This window comes from Otolemur garnettii, unplaced genomic scaffold, assembly GCF_000181295.1.
Source record: "Otolemur garnettii isolate 467f Iridium unplaced genomic scaffold, OtoGar3 scaffold00099, whole genome shotgun sequence".
Lineage (NCBI taxonomy): Eukaryota > Metazoa > Chordata > Mammalia > Primates > Galagidae > Otolemur > Otolemur garnettii.
In genome coordinates this window covers 6,377,891-6,400,737 of record NW_003852494.1, presented here as the reverse complement: position 1 = coordinate 6,400,737, position 22,847 = coordinate 6,377,891, and positions in this window count along the sequence as shown.

Genomic DNA, 22,847 nt, shown 5'->3' with positions numbered 1-22,847 from the left:
CATCTTGTATTGTTATCATTTTATATTTTCCATTTAATCTTTGATTCAGTGGAAATTATGTAGATGTAAGGAGTGAGATAAAGCTTCCAGTTTTTATTTTTCATCATTTATTTTTCTGCCTCAATTGCTAACTGGTCATTCTTGCTTCCAATTCCAGGCTGGAGCTTTATGCTTGCTCTAGAATTTCCTTCTGTTCATTCATTCTCTCTCGTTGTGTCCTTCAGAGTGTCCAGAGTTGGAGATTCCAATCCCCCATGCTCAAATGAGAAGGCGTATCATGGTCTCAAAAAATACAGTGGAGGAGACCAGATGCTAAACTGCAGAACTAACACTGCAGGAAGCACCATCTGCAGAGAAAACTGAATCTCTCTTCTCAGTTGGCAAAGGGAAAGGCCCAGGATTTAAGAATGATAAAAGCTGTTCATGCAGCTCAGGGGCTTTTTCATGGCCCTCACCCCACCTGCCATGCTCAGCTTGTGTCCAGCTTCTGAGCCCTGCTGGTCTCAAGCTCCAGATCTCACAGGCAGCCATGTCCCTGGTACTGTTCCAGACCTTACTAGGGTGAGTACCCTGCTAACTTCCAATATGTTGAAACCACAGGCTTGGAATTTAGCATGGCATGCAGGGTAAGCTTCTAACCTCTCTGAGGAGAGAAGAAGAAGCCCCAGAACACAGTCTTATAGGGAGAGAACTCAACCATGAAAATAAAAGATGAAGGGAGAAAGATAAGAGAGGAAGGGAACAGCATCTATGAGAATCTGGGTTCTAAGTAAGACCACAGACCATGTTCATAGGAGTTCTAGGTTCTTGGGCTCCCATTTGATCCCCATGAACCTCATATTTTCACCTGTAAAAGGTAATATAATCCTTCTTACATCAAATGAACTTGAAGGATTGAGATAATCTGAGTAAACTGTATCATACAATAACTGGCAATGGCAAATACTAAAAAAAAAATAGTGTTTGGCCAGACTAACTAGAAATAAAAAAGTAAAATCTCTGGTAACCTCAATCATAAATGATAAAGGGGAAATAACAACTGATGCCACAGAGATAAGAGATTATCTCTGAATACTACCAGAAACTCTATGCCCAGAAATTCGACAATGTGAAGGAAATGGATCAATATTTGGAATCACACCCTCTTCCTAGACTTAGCCCAGATGAAATAGATCTTCTGAATAGACCAATTTCAAGCACTGAGATCAAAGAAACAATAAAAAAATCTCCCAACAAAAAAATGCCCTGGTCCAGATGACTTCATACCAGAATTGTATCAAACCTTTAAGCATGAGTTTATTCCTATATTGCAAAAATTATTCAAAAAAATTGAGGAGGAAAGAATCTTCCCCAACACATTCTACAAAGCAAACATCACCTTGATACCAAAACCAGGAAAAGACTCAACTAAAAAGGAGAACTTTAGACCAATTTCACTAATGAATATAGATGCAAAAATTCTCAACAAAATCCTACCCAATAGATTACAGTTTATCATCAAAAAAGTCATATGTCATGATCAAGTAGGTTTCATCCCAGGGATGCAAGGCTGGTTTAATATATATAAATCCATAAACATTATTCATCATATCAACAGAAGCAAAAACAAAACCCATATGATCCTTCCAATATATGCTGCATTTGATAAAATCCAACATCTTTTCTAAGTAGAACACTGAAGAGTTCAGGCATAGGTGGCACGTATCTTAAACTAATTGAAGCTATAAACCCACAGCTAATATTTTACTGAATGGAGTTAAACTGAAAGCTTTTCCACTTAGAACTGGAACCAGACAAGGTTGTCCTCTGTCACCATTACTACTCAACATAGTGCTGGAAGTTCTAGCCAATACAATTAGGCAAGACAAGAAAATAAAGGGCATCCAAAAGGGAGCAAAGGAGGTCAAACTCTCCCTCTTTGCTGATGATATGATCATAATACTTAGAGAATCCCAAAGACTCAACCACAAGACTCTTGAAATTCATCAAAAAATACAGTAATGTCTCAGGATATAAAATCACAAGTCAGTTGCCTTTGTAGACACCGATAACAGTCAAGATGAGAGGCTAATTAAGGACACAACTCCTTTCACCATAGCCCCAAAGAAAATGAAATACTTAGGAATATACCTAACAAAAGAGGTGAATGACCTCTATAAAGAAAATTATGAAATCCTAAGAAAAGAAATAGCAGAGGACATCAACAAATGGAAGAACATAACATGCTCATGGCTGGGAAGAGTCAACATTTTTAAAATGTCTATACTTCCCAGAGCAATCTACTGATTCAATGCCATTTCTATTAAAATACCAACATCCTATTTTCAAGACCTGGAAAAAATGATTCTGCATTTTGTATGGAACCAGGAAAAAACCCATATAGCTAAGGAAGTTCTTAGTAATACAAACAAAGCCAGGAGTATCACCATACCAGATTTTAGGCTGTACTACAAGGCCCTAGTGGTCAAGATAGCATAGTACTGACACAAAAAATAGAGACATAGACATTTGGAATCAAATAGAAAACCAGGAAATGAAACCAACAACTTATAACTACTTAATTTTTGATAAAGCAAATAAGAACATCCACTGGAGGAAAGATTTCCTATTCAATAAATGATGCTGGGAGAACTGGATATCTACATGTAAAAGACTGAATCTGTACCCGCACCTTTCTCCACTCACAAAAATTGATTCGAGATGGATAAGGAACTTAAATTTAAAGCATGAAACAATAAAAGTCCTCAAAGAAAGCATAGGAGAAACACTGGAAGATATCTGCCTGGGGAAAGACTTTATGAAGAAGACTGCCATGGCAATAGCAAGAACAGCAATAATAAACAAATGGGATTTAATTAAACTGAAAAGCTTCTGTACAACTAAGGAGACAACAACCAAAGCAAATAGACAACCTACCCAATGGGAAAGGATATTTGCATATTTTGAATTAGACAAAAGCTTAATAACTAGGATCTATACAGAACTTCAATTAATCCACAAGGAAAAAACCAACAATTCCATACATCAATGGGGAAGATAGATGAACAGAACCTTCTCTAAAGAAGACAGATGAATGGCTAGCCCTGATATCTCAGGGTGGTTTCTCTAATAATTAAGGACAATGAAAAAATGCTCATCATCCCTAATTATTAGAGAAACCACCATGAGATATTATCTAACCCCAGTGAAAATGACCCATATCACAAAACCTCAAAACTGCAGATGCTGGTGCAGGTATGGAGAGAAAAGAATACTTTTACACTGCTGGTGGGATTGCAAACTAATACAACCTTTTTGGAAGGAAGCATGGAGAAACCTCAAAGAACTCAAGCTAGACCTCCCATTTGATCCTGCAATCCCATTACTAGGCATGCATCCAGAAGGAAAGAAAAAACCTTTTATTATAAGACATTTGTACTAGACTGTTTATCGCAGCTCAATTTACAATCGCTAAAATGTGGAAACAGCCTAAATGCCCCTCAACCCAAGAGTGGATTGGCAAACTGTGGTATATGTATACCATAGAATACTATTCAGCCACTAAAAAAAATGGAGATTTTGCAGCAATTGTATTAACCTGGATGGAGGTGGAAAATACTATCCTTAGAGAAGCATCACAGGAATGGAGAAGCATGAATCCTATGTATTCAACTTTGATATGAGGGCAATTAATGACATAGTGGGGCATGGGGGAAGGGGAGAGCAGACAAAGAAAGGATGGAAGTGGTAAGGGAAAGGAAAAAAAAGAAAATAGTGACTAATTTTCACATAAATTGGATTAAATTTTTACCAAAGCACATTACTTGAACATTAATTTTTAATTCAACTTGTTAATATATTGTTTAGGATATTGCATCTTCATTTATAAATGAAATATGTTTGTAATTTCCCTTTATAATAATATATTTTTTCCAATTTTATTATCAGGTGTATCCAGATGAAGTAGAATGATTTTGAAGTATTTCTTCTTTTTCTATTACCTATAAGATTTGGCATGATCTGTTTTTTGAAGTTATCTTCTATTTTTATTTATAAATATTAGTTGTCTATTTTTTGAGACTTTGGGGAAAAAAGAAGTTAACCGATGACTCCATACTGAACCGCAGAGTCAGAGCATTCTATGATAGACATATTCTTATCTGACAATGTAAATGTTACTTTTTTTGCATTATTATTATTGCTCAATTAAAAAAATGTTTATGAACGCACATGTGCACACACAAGGGAAGCATAAAGAATTGTTTGCTGTTGGACTCAGGCAGCGACCTTTCCATCTCCCCACAGCAGAAAGAATCAAACTTTAAAGGTCAAAACTCTGAGCTTCATCAGATGACTTTCCCATTCACAGATTCCATACATTAAGACATTTTGTGGTCCAGACCCTAAAGGAACACAGAAGTAAAGGCAAGGGGAAATGGCTGAGTGAGTCTGAATATTCCTTCCTCACAATCTAGTAGTCTAAATAAATCAAGACCTCTTTGTCCTTGGTCTTATCATCACAAGAGGCCAACCATGAAGTTGACACTTCTGCCAGGAGTAGAGGGAGGTACTGGGAGAGGGCAGCCCTTGGCCACAAAGACCCTGGGGCAATCACTGTAATTAGAACCCACACCCCCATGCCCTGAATGATGCCCACTGCATTTTCACAGAGCAGAGGACACAGGAGCTCATCCTTTCATTTTGCTACTGTAAAAATTTTTAATTGACAGGATCCAGATCTGAGCACCAATAATGAGAGTCTGGAGATATTCTTCTCCTTAAAGAGCAGAGCTGCATTTCTGGTATAGCTTCTTCTGCTCAGAAGCAGATCAGGGAAGTTCACTGGGGAAACTTTCACGGGTGGATTGCATCAAACCCGCATTTCTCTTGGTACCAATTAAATATTTTCATTCAAACAACAAACATGGTAATAGAAATGAACTCAATGATTTTGTGTTCTTTGCTTGACAAGAAAGAGAAAATAAAAAGGAACAATACAAAAGCTCAACATTGAATAAATGCAGCAATTTAAATGATTTTTGTATCATAAAAAAATGGCCATCGAAATTGAAAGAGACATTGAAATGGAAAAAAATTAAAATGTCCCTGCTACTGAGAAAATACAAATTACTGCAACAATACCACCAGAAATTTGAGTTTTTAAATCATTATCTCCCTTCAGCAGAAGACCATTACCCCTTCTGTCACTGTCCCCTCATGTTAAAGAAGAGTGTCCCCCCCCTGCAAAAAATATTCCAATGCCACTGCTTTTGGCTTAATAAAAGAGCTGCCTCAGACAAGAGAGCGTGTCCAGGGGCTATGAGAGAGACATAATTTAGGGTGGTGGGTGAGACTCTGGGAGTTGAACCAGAGGACCTGAGCCAAGTCACAAACCTGTCTCTTAACTGCTGTGTGGGGAGTCTAATAGTGCTTCTATAGTGCCCACTTTCAAAAGATACTAACACATTCTGTCCTCACAGCCATCGTAGATAAGTGAGGACCTCCACCACCTTCTCATACTTCTCTGTGAATTTTCTTTATGTGTGTAATTTTATATTTTTGAGTTTGGTCGACTGATGGTCCGGGTTTGGTTTCCATCTCTGCAAAGTTTCAGGACCATGGACAGTGTCTGCCACATGGCGAGCGTTTCAGTTTGTTGTTAAAGGAAGGGAGGTTCAGGACCACACTGTGGAAAGATGGCTGACCTGGCACAAGGTAGGACTCAAGAAATGTTTGATGCTTGAGTACACAAATCAAGAGGAAGGTTGGATCAACATAAATTTAAAAACCAAAAGCACTATAATGTTTTCAACACATAACAAGTAACTGTTATCTATAGAGCAGGTAAGCAAAGACAGAAGGTCTGTAAGCCAGAACTGAAATGACACTAGTGGGAAGAGTGTATTTAAACAAGCCCAAGAAGGCTGAGATCCAACAAGTCACTTACAGTGCTGGAGTGAACTCAAGTCAGACACCAATGTCCACATACAGGAGAATTTCTTCATGGAAACTCAAATACGGGCAGCACCCCTTTTTCCTCCAAGAAAAAGTAATGCTTAAGGAAAGAATTCCAAAAATTCTTCTCCTTTTAATGGGGATTAAGTGAATGTCTCCTCTGAAGGCAAATAAATAACACCTCTGGTCAAGAGCTTCTTGATTTAAGAATCCTTCATTGACCTCTTATGAAGTACAGGTCACTATAAATAAGTTGGAAAAGTAGAAAAAGTGTTCTGATTCATAGCAAAAATAAAGAAAACGGTTCTAATAGGATTCACTGAAGCAGAAGTTGGATTATCACCATGCTTGAAGGGCAACTGAATTTCACCTGGGTTCAAAATTTCTCTCTTGGTAAATAACAAGAACGTGCCTTCCAATTGACCTTAACTACAGACTCCTGTGAAAACTTTTCTTTTGCCTGTTTCTAAGTGCTAAATGAGATATGCCAGCTCTAATTTATCCAGATCAGGAAAGAACCACCCTCCGTCTTCAGAAAGGGGGTGAACGATTGCAGGAAATATCTACACAATGTCTCTGTTGTAACCCTGTTGTCTCAGTGTATTGGCTTCCTCTGGGGCAACAGGCAATGGACCTGATTGGGCAGTAACATAATCGCAAGTACCAGACACTCTTTTACTCATCATATCAACCCTAGGGTGTTTGCCTTGTTATAATATATTCCCATTCACTGAGAAGTTGAATAACTTACTCAAGCACACACAAATTGAATAAGACCAGCATCCCACAGTGATGAGAGGAGGTAAGAAATAGAAATGAAGTACAATTACAGACAGCAGGATAAATTTGAATGTCCCGGCTATCTGAATTTGTGGATGGAGATGTGCTCTCTCCACACTCAGATGGTTGCTCCTGCAAGTGTACCAAATAAGCGTCTTAGGCACCACTGTGACTGTTTTTGCCTGTGGGAAATCATCAGTCTGTTTGATCATATAAATATTAAACACAACATCCTGATGGTATATGAGCACTCGGTCTAGTGTCTAAAGGGACTCAGTCCCAATACACAGGAGATGCTAAGCACACAAGGTCTTAGGAGTCAGACTAGGCTCCTGTGTCACACGCCCTCTGCTGGTGATGTAGGAAAGTCTTCAACCTTAATTAAGGTGTGATCTTGCGCTGCTCAAAGATAAGCACCTTAAAACAGAGAATCCAGAATCTTGCTTTGAAACATTATGTCCATGATTAAAGAAATGTTATGAATAAACACTTTTTTATTAAGCATCTTTTGAATCACATCAAATTTCAGGATGAGTGGATAGGATGTTACAAAATTATCCTAGATTGTAGCCCATTGCAAATATTTAGGAATCATAAGTTGCAAGGTTAAATTTAACCTCCTTTCTGTAGTAAGAAAACCCTAATATAGCACATACTTAATGTGTTTCCTGTATACACAAATGGATCAATTCATTATTAGGTACATGGATCAGTGACAGGACCAAATAACATCAAATCTGTGGACAAATTGAGCAACAATTGATCTTTTACTTTAGACCAGCGGTTCTCAACCCGTGGGTTGTGACCCCTTTGGACTGTATTAAAGGTTCGTGGCATTAGGAAGGTTGAGAACCACTGCTTTAGATGTCTCTCATTTGTTAAGATTTTGGTTTTTGGTTTTAGGTTCTTTTTTGTTGTTCTGCTTTTCATTCCATCTTCCATGGAAACACACACATACACAAATAATGCAGAATTAATGAATCATTTTCTTCAGTCTAGGGAGATAGATGATTGCATGAGCGAGGATGCCTCTAGCTTTGAGTCACAAAGTTCCCCATCACAGAGACTCGGGCCAGTGGTCCTCCAAATGTGTGAACTCGAGGGAATACTATTCAACAATAAAAAGAATGAAATAATTTTTTTTATAGCCACCTGGGTGGAACTGGATGCCGGTATCTTAAGTGAAACAATTCAGATGCACACAGGAAAATATGGCATGTTTTCACTTATAAGTGGGGTTTAAGTAATATGAAAGAAGCCTGTGCAATGATGGACAGTGAAGATTCAGAGGGGTAAGGGGGCTGATGATGGGAGGTTGGTTGGTGAGTACAAGGTGTGTACGTTGCATCGGTGATGGAGGTACCAAAGGCCCAGACTCCACCACAGTGCAACCTATCAATGTTACCAAAATTGCATTTGTACCCCATGAATGTATGTAAATAAAAAGTTTTTTAAAATAGTGTGCATTAAATAGTCACCCAGGAGGGTGGTTTAGGAATACCAAAGCTCTCAAGTGGTTCCCTTATATACAAAGTTTGACAATCAGAGACATAAAATAGTGCTTCTCAAACTTTGAAGTGCTCACCAGTCGCCGGGGCCTCTTGTTTAAATGCAGATTTTGATTTAGTAGCTGTACAGTGAGGATCAACATTATGTTTTTCTAGCAATCATTAAGGTAGTTTGAAGATTCTAGTCCTTAGGGAGCAGTCTGAGTGTCCAGGCCTTCCAAAAATTTCCTCAGACCTCCTAAGCCACAGTTGTATCACACTTCACTACTGGTTGTAAGGTGGGGGTGCTAGGAAGTCATTTGGCAAAGAGAAATGGGATGGTCACAGTGGCATCAGATCAACCATGACTCAGACTCTGAAGATGAGCACATTACTGTCTGAACAGATGCAGACAAACTAGCCATAAAGAAAAAAAAATGCCTTTTGGGAAGAAAATAGTTTCTGCCAAGGCAAATGTTCCAGAGAAGTTAGTGTAGCAAAGAAAATGGAATTTCTGACACACGAGACTTCTTTTTGCCTTTGTACTACTCCCAATCATCAATATGTGAGTTATGGTTGCCCTTTTAAAAACTGTTGATTTTTTTTTAAAGGCTTTGAAACATACAGAGAAGTTTCAAGGAAACTATAGCAAACAAATCTACATGCACTGCCTGAATTCAATAAAGGTTTACACTTTGCCAAATTTATTTATTTGGGAATCATTTTGAGGAAAATTACAAACACCATGACACTTTGACCTTTGATACCCTAACATACATCTCCAAGGCATAAGGAATAGCCTATATAAGCTAAACACTATTTTGATTCTTAAAAAATCAGCAAATCAATCATTTCATGCTCAAGATTCTCCAATTGTCCCCTAAACGTCTGCAGCAGCAGCTTTTAACTGATGGAGGATACAGGTGAGAACCACCTGATTACACCTTAACTGCTCTGGTCTCTTCCATCACCCTTCCCCTTACACCTTACACCTTCACTGTTCCCCCTACTCGACTTTACCTTTCAAATAACAGATGGGTTATTACTTCAAAATTTATACTCCATTTTTTTTCTTTTGCCATTCAATGGCACAACCCCAGTGTTCCATACCCTGGAGCATGCTCCACATCAAGGATACATCCTGTGCTCTCCCTCCTACCCTCCCTCATGTCACTCATCTCCCCGCATTCTCCATTCTGCCCATCATTTTTATTTTGTATGTGTTAAATTTTTGTACTTCCTTCAAAGCCTGGATCAAATGTCTAATATTAATTAGATGATCCCAGATGGAAGAAATTCCATTTTCTTTTTATGTAACAACACACAGTCCCACTATGCCTTGAATTGAAGATGTTTCTATACATGTTTCCTCTTCCCACTGACCTTCCAAGACTTAAAGTCAGGGTCTCTGTCTATGGTATCCCCATGCCACTAGTGATTTGGGTAGTACATGCCCCATGTTAGTGATTCAGTAAATGAAATTTACTGAGTTTGGTGAATGAATGAAAGTAGGACAATGGCTAAATGCATGTTTCTTATATCTATTAAAACAAATGCAAGAATGTTGCCTCCATGGCTACAGATTCCTTGGGTATTCTGACTACCTGGGTGACTCAAAATCCTAATTCAAAACAGCTTAGGTGCAAGAGGGAATTGGTTGCTATAACTGTTTCTGAGAAGAGTTGGATCCAGGCAAGGCTGGGATTCAGACTCACTCACCAATACCAATATCTGACCTCTACCTTGCGGGCAGGTCTTCTCTCATCCACCTGGATAAGATCCATGTGGAATTGAGATGCAAGTTGGGATTGTTGCATTCCCTCAGGTTCACATCTTATTAAAAATACATTTTTCCTCTCAACAATAGCAGGGGGGAAAAAAAGGTCTTATCTCTCATTTACTCATTAGGTCAATACTTATTCCTAAAGCACTGTGGTCACAGCAATGAGATCTTTTCATTGCCCATATTTTCATCCAGAAAAGAATGAGGATTTTGAACAAAACTAATTTATTAGTGAAACTTGATGCAAAATAAATAACACTCAGTCCATTTGCATTGAACTGAGGGACTCAAGGAGGCCAATACCAACAAGCAGCTCCGTGTGTACAGACTAGGGTGCATCTCTTCCTAACAATCCTCATAGACTTTTATTGCAATCTCAGGCAAATACAGTACAACAGCAAGCTTTAAAGAGAGAGTAAAGGTTAAAAAAACAAGTTTTACTTTAACTGAATGATTTAGCTCTTAACACCTGCTGTTTACTGTACTTCTGTTTTGCCTTTCTCTCATCACTGCGAAATATTACTTAGGGCTGAGACGGTTTGCTGTGTCTAGTGAGTATTGGTTTTAGTACTCAGAACCAGCAGTGATACTCGGCATTTTCCCAGATTACTCTGTCTCTAGTGCCTAGCACTTTTAACCCTTTTCTCTATCCTACATCCATTTTTCTTTTTTTCTTTTCTTTTCCATCCCTTCCCTTTCCTCCCTTCCTTCCTTCCTGCCTTCCTGCCTTCCTTCTTTGCCACTAGGTGATAAAGAAAAAGATATCTACTAAAATAAATGAATGTTTTTTAAAAATTGCCTAAAGCTGGAATAGAACAGACATAATTTATCTGTCTGTCTAGGCACTAATTATGGTTTGGTACAGGAAAAGTAATTTGCTAGTTATTGTTACCCCATGGCCATTCTATTTTCTTTACCCACAGCAGATGTACCAGTCCATCTTGGTGCTTTTCTTTCTAACCTTTGATACAACTTCAGAAAAATCTCAGCACAGCTCTAAACGGAGAGATCATTGTTTGGACTAGACATATGAGCTGAAAGATAATTGGCACTCCTCATGGAGTAGGTGTGCACTTTATAGATAAGCAGATGTGAGATCAATTACCAATTCCATCTACCACTTATCATCCAGGTGAAAGTAGACAAGTGACACTCCTCTTGTGTGTTTCTTTTGTCATTTGAATAAAAAAAGAATTATCTGAAGATTAAGTGAACCTAGATGACCAAGTACATCACCCATAAACTGCTAAGTATATGTTACTTTCCCTTCTCCTTCCCCAAAGAGGTCCCATCTTCACTGATGGGGATTTCTGGGGTTTTCTCTCAGAAAATTGTAGGCAAAAATCCTCTCCCTATAATCAAGTGGCTATAACTCTCCCTATGAAGTTCAAGATTGAGGGTTTCAACTCATCCAATCATCCTGCACAAACTATCTTTGGAAAAATTATATACTTGGAGAAACAAGCATACTCCAGAAAACTAAAAAGCCATAGTCACACTGTAATTGGAAAAATGCTGGAAAATATGACATAAAATATCTTTAAGATCTCACTGGAAAATATCAGTAATATAATTTGTGATGCTGGATTCCTGTTTCTAGAGAAGATAGAGCAGCTTGGTTAGGTATCAGCCCTGCCCCCAAGACACTTAAAGCAAATCACGTGTTCCTTGATGGGTTTCTCCTTTGGAACACACTTGCCTGTATTTTTTACATCTGAAGACACACAATCAATCAACTTGAGTGGCTGCTGTAGCTTGAACTGAGTATGTGTTTGTTATACATCAGAAGTTTGGAGGAAGCATTTCAATTCCAAGAGTTACCTTTCTTAGCTTCTTCACTGGGAAGGTGCCCTTGACTTTGAGCTTCACTACACACTGCAATGAAATTTGGTAATAATGTTTAATGTTAAATAGAAGTGTGAAATGGAATTTCTTTAGCTCACCCAGCTTTTAGTTGACAGATATTTTTGGTATCAGCTACTTTGTTAGGCCCCCATGGTGTGCTAGGAGATGCACATGACAGACTTGGTTTCTATCCTTTTGTGGAATTTGCCATCAAGTAAATGAGGCAGTGATTAAACAATTCATTTCAAAAAATCAATCTTTTCATCATTTTCAACTTTGAGACAATGGTTATCAAATAGAAGTGCAGGACACTATTTAAATATGTAATTGAACCATAATTGCAGTAATGTGCACAGTTATGATCTGATAGAAAAATAAATACGTAATTGAGGAAACTTTATTTTTTGTGTATTTAATTTTTTGTTTTTGAGATATAGTCTCTGTTTTTCACCTCCAGTGAGAGCACTGTGGCATCATAGCTCACAGCAACCTCAAAGTCTTGGGCTCAAGTGATCCTCTTGCCTCAATCTCCTGAGTAGCTGAGACTACAGGCGCCGGCCACAATGCCCAGCTATTTTTAGAGATGGGGGTCTCACTCTAGCTCAGTCCAGTCTCCAATTAGTGAGCCCAGGAAAACTGCCCCTCTTGGCCTCCCAGAGTGTCGAGATTGCAGGCGTGAGCCACCAGCCTTGTGTATTTAAAATTTTTAAGCCCCCGGTCTTCTGTATTTAAAATTTTTAAACAAAAAATATTTATTAAAATATGAATTATTGTTATAATATTATTGGAGAAAGACTGCAACCGTGGAAATATGTTGTGCTGGATTAATGGAAATTCCAAATAAAAACATTTAGACTAACAATTGTGGAGGTAGGCAGTGCAAAATTCAGTCATCAGTGCTATAATATCAGGCCATGGCATCACCATGAGCTGATCCTCTTAGCTTTCAGCTCCAAGGATCATGTCCTTGTGTGACACCATCTGAAGTAGGATGAGGCAGAATCTCTTATTCAGAACAGATGCTTCTATCCTGCCAGGAGAGCCTATATTCTTGATTAAAATTGAACTTTTTAGTTTTCAGAATTAATTCTGTATGCCAAAGAGGGTGATGTAGTTTCAGTTAAGCATGCTTTATGTTCTTTTCCCTGGGCTATCAATGAGAGTAATTTTAGCACCAGCACCCAAAGCACAGCTATCAGTGGTTTCTGTGGCACAAGACACAAGGTCTCCCAGCACTGTCCTCCACAGTACCTTTACAGGATTAACACTTTCATATCACCAGGCTTGGTGTTTGTCTTCCTCAGGTATCCTGTAAGTTTTTCTCTATTTCCTTCTTGGGATTATATGAGCTATCAAACATCACGTTAAAGAATCTCCATTTTCTGTGAAATAGGCAAACGTGCTTCCTCTCAATTGCAATTCAGAAACACAGCTGATTGCTTCTTGGCCTTTTTGCTAAGATCAAGTGCAGAAGCCCAGCTTTATCAAATAATGTTTAAAATACCAGATTTTTTCTGTGGAGAGCAAGTCAATTTTTCTGAAGCTATGCAGCATTCAACAAGATAGGGCCTGGCCTCTGTATGCCTTTGTTGGGCATAGGATCACCAACACACTTCAATTTGCATCTCAACTTGTCGTGTCACATCCAATACTCTGTATTGGCAAGGCAATGTGTTACAATTGTAGATTTCAAGAAGAGCACTGGAATAAAAGAACAGCTCAGTCCAATTTTAGGCTTTACCACGTAAAGCTCATATGAGATCATATGAGAGATCATATGATCATTTCAATGATCTTGTTCGCTCTATATATGGACAGAATCACCAAACTGCAACCTAGGTCCAATTTTTTGGAGCATCACATTTTTTTTTATGAATAAAGTTTTATTAGAACACATCCATGACACTTGCATATGGTCCACGGCTGCCTTTGCAGAGTCAAATAGTTATGAGGAAAACTGGCCTGAAAAACTTAAATTATTTGCTATCTGTCCCTTAACACAGAAAGAGTGCTGATCCCCACTTACAGAATGGTAATGACCAAAACAGGCTTCTCAATGTCTTGGCTGATCTTGTCTCACTGTCCTCCCACTGCTGTTCTTATGTGCCTGGACCAAATTCTCATCTTTCCCAGAATGTGTGGGAATCTTCTCATCTCTATGCATTTGCATGTTGCTTTCCTTCTACCCAGGATACCATTCCACTTTTTCCCTTGTCCAGTTCCTCCTTGCCTGTCACAATATACCTGAAAATGTCTCCTCACCAGACAGTCCTTTTGATCATTTTTCTGTACTATTCTACCTCTTCTCTGAGATCTGTGGCATCCTGACTTTGCCTCTACAGGCTTGTATAATTTTTTAGCAAATATTAATAATATGAAAACACCCAGAAAAAACTCATTGCTTTCTTCCTTTTTTCCCCCCATTCCATTATGCATCCCAGCCAAAATCCTGGGTCATGTGTATAGGCTTAGGCTTCAGAGAAACCCTGAGAGGAGTGTCAATGGCAGGGGCCACAGGGAAAAACTTAAATTCTCTGTATTTTCCAGATGTCTCCACTAACAATTTCAGGACTTTATTAATAAACATAGTATTATAAGTGAGGAGTTTAAATTAATGACATTGAAAGATACTGTGACAATGCATCCCTTGTGTTTCAGATTTGACAAAATATTTTACAAGCTCGCCCCATAGCATCATTCTCTGGGGATTTAGGCACTCTGATGGTCACAGGTGCACTGCATTTTGGATCTCTCTCTCTCTCCCTTTTTCTCTCCCTCTCTCTCTCTTTCTTCCCCACCCCTTCAGTGAGGCAATTTTCTTATGTTGATTAGACTAAATTAAAATGAGAAGTATGATGAATGCATTGCAGATACAAATAAGGATTTTGTATGAAGGTCACTAAATATGCAAGCCTTGATCTCATTCATCCTGACAAGGTTATCTTCATGATAATCTCATAGGAATAAATCAAGTTAATGACAGATGGGGCTGAAAAGGAGAAAATTAAGTGGAATAAACTACAAGTTTGCCTAGTGTATATAAAAGTTGTAAAGGCCAATTGGGTCAAACAGCTAGAGGGTCAGCAGAACTTCTGGTTACATCTGTCTGGCCAAGCACATGGTCGTGGTCAAACACTGAAGTCACAGAACAATCTCCAATTTTCCCAGTTCTTTATTAATCTGAACCCCAATGAAAAATCAGGCAAAGAATGACATTAATTTTTCCTATGGTTCATATTTATATTCTTGAGTCCTATAAACAGAATGTGTTCACATGGGCTTAGGTCAGCATTATAGAAGTTAAAAATAGAGAAATCTTTTCCCAGATGGCAACTCATTGTCTGGTCTAAGATCTCCCTGCATGGACCAAATTGTTTTATAATCTCTCATTAAGCAGCAGTCAAATAAAAACACACAATTAGGACTAATTTTAATTATAAACTGCCCTCCCAGAGAGAACTTAGATTACAGTTAAAACATAGACAATCAAATAAAACCTGGGGAAATACTGAGGAACAAAGAGAAAATACAAATAAAATGTTCTTGTGCAGAGCGCAGGTTGCAGATAATTGCAAAGTTGGATACTCAACTACCTGGCTTTGCTTCTACGAAGCTGATGTTTATTTTTATAATGTGAGTCTAATCTTTGAAAGAAACAATAAATACTATTAATCAGAAAAATTAAAATCATATATTTTACTTACATGTAAAAGTGCATATAATAACTTTATGTCATTTAAAAGAATATATGATAGCAACATTCATATTTGGGAATGAATCTCCAAACATACTATTGAAAAGCTTTACTATCTTAGCAGAACTTCATTAATTTTAATTTTATAAAAGAGACACAATTATAAGATTGTAAGAATATGTAAGCAAAGGAATCCAACATTTGCATATAGATTGAATAGAACTCAGAACAAGATTACTAATGGAAAATAGTAATTTTCAATATTTTATATAATTTTTAATAAATTAGCATCTAGAAGTGTCTTCATTATACTATTTACCAATATAGATTGATCCTTTTTAACTTATTAAATAAGCAATAAATTAAGAAAATAGCTGCATTATGTGGTTGAGCCCTGTAAGAACTTGTGTAGTTCACAAAGTTTTAGTGAAACTAAGACAAAAATCTATAAAATAAATAACTTTCTTTTACTTCATCTCACTCCTTTTTGCTGGAGTTCATAGATTTCTATTTGCAATTCCATCAAAACTTAAACACAAAAGACTCACTCTACTGGCTACATGATTGTCTTTGTGGGATCTTAGTCTGTTCTGGAGGCTGTAATACAATAAAAAACTGAGTATCTTACACAAAAGATATTTATTTCTTGCAATTCTAGAGTCTGAAAAGTCCAAGATCAAGAAGCTAGCAGATTCTATATCTGGTAAGGGCAAAAACCTCAACCTTCTCACTGTTTGCTCATAGGGTAGAAGGGGCCCTTCACTCCTCTATAAGGGCACTAATCCCACTCTGAGGGCCCCACCCTCATAATTGCCCCTCCCCCTAATACCATAATATTGGAGAGTACGGTGTCACATAAAAATCTGGAGAAGGGGGCAGAGCCTGTGGCTCAAAGGAGTAGGGCACTAGCCCCATGTACCAGAGGTTGTGGGTTCAAACCCAGCCCAGGCCAAAACCTGCAAATAAATAAATAAATAAATAAATAAATAAATCTGGAGAATACTTGACATTCACATTATGGCATGGGGACATATGGATGATGTCCAGAGATGGACATCATCTCTGCTATTTGAGAAGCAGAAGGTCAGACTGTCTTCAATGACTCACTGTTTAAAGATCTTTGAAGTCAGGAAAGTACACATCCTTGTCTATATCTATCATAGACTCTCTTTGAATGGTTTATTCCTCTGGCATCCTCTTCCATTCTCCATAAGTTGTAGAGTATGTTTAGTTCCACTTTGTCAAGTCCACTGCAACACAAGTAAAAATCATGAATGTGCCAAGTTCTCAGAGTAGAATAGATGGTGCATCCCTTTACCCTCTTAAATCTGAGTTAGTCTGCTTAAGCCTTCGACCATCAAAGATAGCAGGAAATGTAGTTGGGTAATTTTCAGGGAACTCTTTCCTCACTGCCTGTGATTCTCAGAAACACAGAGACTTGTACAGTCCAGAAGACTTGAGGAAATCCCTAGTCATCAGTTCCTGTCGCTGCTGCTCCTGGGGTCTCCCATCCTACAACTACAGGTTTTACCTAGAGACAGCAAGCTCCCATCCTTCAAGCCACACTGGGGACAGAGAGACCTGTACAGAGGAACCCAGTGCCCATTAACTTGGGCAGGTCAGGAGCATAGCCCACTTGATTTTCGGCTATGCTTAGGGATATGGAATATGCATGAGAAGAACCACTTGCCCACCTTCCACTACTGTCCTCAGTTAACCAACCTCAGTGTGACCACTGCCCATAATTGCAACCTTCCCTCTCCTGAAAAACTCAGCCATTTAAAAACAAGAATCTCTAGGCATTCAGTAATTAAATCCTAGTCATAATTCCCCTTGCCATGTAAGACCAGTTCTTCCCTTTAGGGAAGAAAGTTTCAGGCTAGGCTTCTGTCTTCAGAGGGCTGTGTTCTGTTGAGAAATCAAAGCTCAGTAATTTTCTCAATATACTCAAATTCAAATTTCCTGGGTTTTTTTTCTTTTTTTTAAATTATTGGCACTCAGGACCCCAGTACAGACCCAAGCAATTAAGAACTTCCATAGGTGGGGGACTTGGGCATTGATAGAGGGCAGGTAAACTATCACCAGGTGATTCTAATGCATTATGAGTGCTGAGAACCTCTGTCCTAAAACATGGGTTTTCATTACTCAGATCAAATACATGGTAACTGGTATTCAGGGATTGGCTACACCTATATGATGTTCCAGGAATTGGAAAATGAATGGAAATAAGAGAAAATAATATTGGATGTTGTCCACAAAGCACAACAGCTTTATGCTTTGTTTATCATAATATGGGCCAAACAGTAAAATTAAGTAGTGGATAGCATGTGGGTACTGGTAACACTGATGGTGATGGACAGATAATGTCACCTTCTGAGAAGCTTATTCACCAAAAGTCACACAGTCAACCCCCCAACCCCCGCATGAATCTGGTGGAGCTCAGTGGCACCAAAAGCCATAATCTTTCAGCATCACACACACTGAACTGGAGCTCTGTCTTCCTGCTTACAAGCTGTGTTACCTTGGATAGGTTACTTAATTTCTCTGTACCTTGATTGCTTCAATTATAAAAACTGGATTAATAGTGATTTGTTAACATGATGGTTATATAAGTCAACATTTATAATGTGCTTCTATTAGTGCTTAGAATGACAAATAATGGATAAAGTTTTGCTGTAAAATGATTTTAATCTAGTTGGTATCAGAGGCTGATGTTGGGTCAAAAACATCAGCATTTACCAATATCAAAATAACCTTCATTACTGAAATTCTTTCAAGAAATATAAAACCCAACCCGTCTTTATTGTTTTGAGAGTAAAACTTTCTACCCCATCTCTGGACAGTTGTCCAGATCTCTGGATTTTTATGCAGGTGAGGGTCAACAGATACAGGAGCCCCTTCTCATCTGTACCAGTGAGCATGGTCCATGGATCCTTACCTGCACCTGGGCCAGGTGGGACAACGGAACCTTTGCAGGATGCTGCCTCAGGGGAGCCTTGAGAGATCCTGCTGCCGCTCCTCAGCGGCTCCTGATAACTATGTCAGAGATATCACACCACCACCACCCCCAAATACATATATATGTGTGAGTGGGAAGGAATCAGGATTGATGGACAGTGCTCAGCTTACAAGATCACATATAGATGCTCTCATTACTTACCTGTGAATTTTCACATATTTTCTTACAGAGTGATTATATATTACTTACATAAAAATTAAAGAAACCAAAATCCTGTTTTCAAAGGCTTTCTAATGTTCATGAAAAATTCTTAGAAATATATTAAAAATTACATAATTATTAGGAATATACTAAGTATTGTATAATACTAAGTGGAGAAACAATACAAATTAATTTAATGGTAACCCCTTAAAAATATACATAGAAAAACTCCTGGAAGTTAATACTATATATTTATCTCTAGGAGACAGGATATGGGCACTTATATTTTCTTCTTTTGTTCTTATTTGAAAGAACAATTCTAAATTTAAGTAAAAAAAAAGTTCTTATCTATTGCAGAGACTTTTAATAAAGACCACATGTTCAAACATTCTGAAAATTACATATAACCAAAAACAATAGGTTTCTTTCTTTCCTTCAATTACTGAATTTTCCCCTTTTGACATTCTGGTGAGGTTATATTGGATGATCTAGAAAAAAAGCACAATAAATGCCTGTTACTATTTTTCCCAAGAGAAAAGGCATTAAATGCAAGACCTGAGTATTTTTCCAAATGTCATAAATTGGGCTGCTAAAGCCTATGAGTTTGGCAGTCTTGACTTTTCCACAGGAGTCCTCCAGGAATTCCCTGAGCATGTCTCAGAGTGGAGGAGAAAACTTTTCCTCTCAGAGTCATGTTCAACATTCACGTGACTGTGTAGAGGGCTAGGTGGGGCTGCCACAAAGGGCAGAAAAGGAAGGATTTGGGCTTTGATTCCCTGTCTGTCAATGGCTCAAGCTTCTAGTGTTTAAGTGCAAGAGACAGTCTTCAGAGATAGGGACTAACATTCATTACTTTAAATATTTTATGCTAGGATTAGCACAGAAATCACATTACTCGTGGAATGAACCTGAGTTCAGTCTTTCTGACTTCTGATAATATTAAGATATGATACTGAACTTTAACTGCACTACAGTCCAAAGCAATTATTTGAGGTATTTCAATACAATGAGAGAAAGACATAAGAATGTTAATGAAACCAACAAAATGAAAATTTTGGGTCAAGCATGACTGTGGTCAAAACTCCACTTCTGGGCAACAGCCATATGGAGTATGTTATGTACATTGGAAACTTTCTAAGAGAGAATGAACTAAATTGGTTTCTCCTGAGCTGATAACTTTTGTTCTATATTATGCAATACTTACATAATCTACTAAATCTAAAAATAAAATTTGACTGTCCCTTCTGACTCTGACTCAAATAATACTCAAATTTGAAGTGTACAATTTTTTTTAACTGCAACAATATTGCAAAACTTTTTCTTCTTTTCTCTGCCAATTCACTGGTAAACATGAATTATTCATAAATACAGACTTTGTTAATGTTTTTTAAAATGCTGCATATTTTCCCTTGTGATTTCTAGGTTGGGTAACATTTTTGGCATCATGACATGGGAACAAAATTACAACAAGCCCTCCCTCATCTTTTGCCTCAGGGCACGTTGCTTCTTGACTCCAGCACCCTGATGGGGCGATGCCTTTAATGCCCTGAGGGTGTGGTGGCTCTTGTGCCTTGGGGGCACATTGCCTGTAATGCCCTGAGGGTGCGATGCCTCTAACGCCCTGAAGGCTAGGTGTTGCTTATGCCCTGGCGGCACATCACCTGTAATGCTCTGAGGGGCAATAGGATGCCTCTATGCCCCAAGGGCTCTGAGGGCGAGGTGACTGCAGCACCCTGAGGGCCTGATGCCTCTAATGCCCTGTGGCTCTTGCACCCTGAGGGCCTGGTGGCTCTTACGCCCTGAGAGCTTGATGCCTGTAATGTCTTGAGGGCACCTTATGCCAATGCAGAGTCATCAGTGTGTTTTTGACGCCAGTGCAGTACCACTAGCCCATTTTTTAATGCCAATGCTGAGGCACTTGCACATTTTTTTATGCCAATGCAGTACCACTAGCACATTTTTTATGCCAATGCAGAGACACTAGCGTGTTTTATATGCCAATACAGAGGCACTAGCGTGTTCTTTACGCCAATGCAGTGACATCAGCTTGTTTTTTTGCACCAGTACAGAGGCACTACCATGTTTTTTACATCAATGCAGAGGCACTAGAGCTTTTTTCTACACCAATGCAGTGATGCTAGTGTGTTTTTAGGCCAATGCAGTACCACTAGTGCATTTTTTTTTTGCCAATGCAGAGGCCCTAGCATATTTTTTATGCCAATGCAGTGGCAGTAGTGCATTTTTTATGCCAATGCAGAGGCACTAGTGCATTTTTTATGCCAATATAGAGGCACTAGTGCATTTTTTATGCCAATGCAGAGGCAGTTGAACTGAGGGCATGGTGGCGTTTTCTGCAGATAAGGGAAATAAGTTCATTGCTTCAGTAATGGTTCATCAGTAGATACCAAAAATAAGGAAATTAAGTTCATCTTTTGCACAGAAGTTTTGGCAGTATTTGTGCCAGAAACACTGAAACAAAGAATGTATCAATAAAGATTTATCAGCTAAAAAAATTATTTAATAGTTCCTCACTAGTTTTACTTTAAATTTTTGACTAAAGTACGGGTTCCATCCACTGAGGAGATGCTAATGTGTGTGTCTAAACTTAACAGACAGATCCTTTAATCTCAGAATTATTGAGATTAAACTCTAACTAGTTTAGGCTTATGTTTTCAGAATGTGTTACTTTTTAAATTCACTGATCTATTCCACTTTGCTTCTCAAACAATGCGGTTCTTTTCTAAGGGGTTTTCAGAGTTGAATCTGGCTCCCTTAGCTCTGGGGATGACAGGAAATTGTTCATACTCAATCACAAATTAATGCATTTACAACTGCTTTAAAGTGATCACTATTACCTATGGACTCAATCTCAAATGCCTCACAGTGATATTATCCTCACAAACCTATAATTACCTGGAAAAGTTTTTAGATGATTCACACTGGGCCATAACTTGTTGGAACCTGTATTTAATCTATGCCATATTGTGGCACACTGGGCCACTGGGCCATAACTTGTTGGAACCTTGTATGGGCCATAACTTGTTGGAACCTGTATTTAATCTATGCCATATTGTGTTTATTTCTGTTATGGACACAAAGTTATCAGAGTAATTTAAGATCTCACTGAGTGAGAAAATTGGAAGGAAATAGAAACCTGGTATTCACCTTGTTTTTTCTAACTAAATGAAATCAAAATATCAGGCTACAAAACACAATAAAAAATGGTGCACAAGAAAGACATAAGGTGTGCTATTAAAAACAAAGGAGGTAAGTAATATTAACAAGGTTATGTTGAACTAGGTCTGTTTAAATTTGACTTGTAATGAGATTGGGCATTAGGAAGTGAGTCTTAAGGTAATAACTCCTCAGTTAGAAACACTGAGTCTGGCTTTCATCTTCTAGATGAAAGAGGCTTGGGCTTGGGTACTGGATAAGAGGGTGAACATGCCTCCTGCTTCAGAACCTCAGCCTGCCTGGCTTCTGTGTTTTGTCTTCAGCTCTAGGGCAAAGAAGAGGGTAATGTAGCAGATTTCTAAGCTTGAGGAAGGAGAAATGGTCTTGCTATGTTCTGAATACTCATGAGATTATCATCCAATAACAATTACTATTATTTTCTGGTGTGTAGACGCAGAATGTGACCTACAATTTTGGAGCTGGGAAAGGACCTTGGATTTTCATTTTGGAAGAAGCCAAAGGAAATAAGAAATTTGCTGGGGAAGAAAGGGGGTGACTGGGAAGGGTTGGGAGAAGCTTAACCTGAATTTTCTACATATTTTGACATTCTGCATAGACTATGTCTCGTTAAAACTGAGAAGGAAAGGTGACAACTTTCTTTTCCCCCATTTACTGCTAACAGGTGGTCTCGAGTCATTGTAGGGATTTGGCACAATGCACTAGAATGTTAGTGTAACAACATTCCTTCTTATTATTCTAAATTCATGAAGCTCTTGAAGAACTCTCAGGTATAGTTAACAATGCAAAGTGTTTGATGCTTGTTAAAATATCTGAGTATACATGGATCAAAGTTTTGAGACAGATTGTGTTGGTCCATTATTTCATTTCCAAGGAACACAGCTGAACGCATCCTTTCTGATTCCACCATGCAAGTTTCATAAGGATTTCCTTATGTCCTCCAGGTCTGAAAAGGAGAAAGGAGGGTCAAAT